General features: G+C 33.7%; 1 gene segment (V, D, J or C); it reads right to left on the bottom strand.

Moving 5' to 3' along the window:
- Nucleotides 1–214: 214 nt before the first annotated feature.
- On the bottom strand, nucleotides 215–838 carry LOC306845804 (T cell receptor alpha variable 12-2-like). The segment is given in 3 exons: nucleotides 778–838; nucleotides 692–694; nucleotides 215–582 (listed from the first exon to the last, which is right to left on the bottom strand).
- Nucleotides 839–1,699: the final 861 nt, after the last annotated feature.

Raw genomic sequence — 1,699 nt, 5'->3', positions numbered from 1 at the left:
ACAGGTATTAAAGAGCAGCTTCATCTGGATTTAATGTAACTGTAATTTAATGTAAGCCTTTCACATTGCCACACAAATTCATGCTTTATAATAAAAAGAAAATGTCCACCTTATGATTTTGGTACAGCCTGTGATTTAATTTTTTTCATTGGTTCACAATTCTGTAATTGCCACTTACAGCTTCTTTCTCTCTGTCTTCATCTCTATCTCTGTGTTACTCTCTTGTCTCTAATTGTAACAGGTTTTTGTAGAGAGCTGATGTGTTTCCTGTCACTGTGGGCTGCAGAGCACAGTAGTACAGAGCAGAGTCTGATACAGCAGCAGAGGAGATGATCAGATCCACATGTTCCTTTTTTGGAATGTTAACAGAGAATCTTGGATCTACACCAGACGGCTGAGCTTCTTTTGCACTACTGTAGGTGAGTACAAGATATTCAGGTTTTGATCTTCCATACTGACGGTACCAGTGGAGAGAATCTGAACCTCCAGATGCAGAAAAACTACAGGATAATGTAACACTTGAACCTTCCTCAGCAAAAACATCTGTTTTGTTTGGTTTAATGACATTCCCAAATGCAGCAGCTAAAAAAGAAGAGGGACATTTGTAATTTTTGTGAGATGTTTTTCATTCAACTAATTTTTAACAATAAAAATCTACATTTAAATAATAATAATTAACCAAATAACATACCAGCTGAGGCACAGAACAGAATAAGTGAATGAAGATCCATTGTACAAGTGTTTACTCTGAGAAGAGTCAGACTGAATCCTTTCTACCACAGTCTCTGTCAGACACTAAGATCATATGAACACTGAGTCCCTCCTCTCTGAACCACATTATACCTGAATTTGACATCACATCCAGTCACATGAACTAATGTTACAACTGTATGATTACAGAACAAATAAATCAAATTTGATCTGCCATCCTTATTTAAGAATTTGGCCTTATGAGAATGGGACTATTGTGAAGATAGTCATTTGAGGGGATTTAACATCATTAAATGAAAAGATTTTGTCAAAACATGAATGTTGTTTTAAATTAGAGTATTTTTTATTAGTTTACTTCCATCATGTTTTGAATGTTATTTTGAGCTTTACTCACAACAGCATGCCATTATTTGAAACAATTTATATGTTAAGCATAAATGATATGCTATACAACTGTCCATTTTGGAAGTTTTTAAATTTTAAATTTTATTTTTGAATTATTTTAAATAAACACTCGCATACATGATATCTGGACATAATTTTAATGTTTTTTTTCCTGAAGATTCTCATTTATGCCTTTATACAACATTTATACAACAAAACCCTAATTCAGTCTTACACAGATGTTACCACATATTTGAATTCATTCAGTGCTGGATAGATTGTGGTTTTGATTGTGGTTGTTACTAGACTGTATAATATATTTATTTGTATTTAATTGCTAGATTATTACACTTTTCTATAATATAATTTTGTTCATAAAATGAGTATTCAAAACCATAGGCAACATTTCATATTCTAAACAGGAGAAGCACATGTTATAATTTCTTGACTGAGATTCAGCTCGTGTGTTTTTGTATGCGGTTTGACTTGAGTTTTCTCACTGTGGGCCTCAGAGCACAGTAGTACACAGCAGAGTCAGACACACGCACATCCTGGATCGTCAGAGGAACGGAATTTGATGAAAGTTTAGAGTGAAATCTCTCCT

This window comes from Barbus barbus, assembly GCF_936440315.1.
Source record: "Barbus barbus genome assembly, chromosome: 26".
NCBI classification, from domain to species: domain Eukaryota; kingdom Metazoa; phylum Chordata; class Actinopteri; order Cypriniformes; family Cyprinidae; genus Barbus; species Barbus barbus.
Note: the sequence above shows the minus strand (reverse complement) of the source record. Positions and strands in the feature narration are given on the sequence as shown.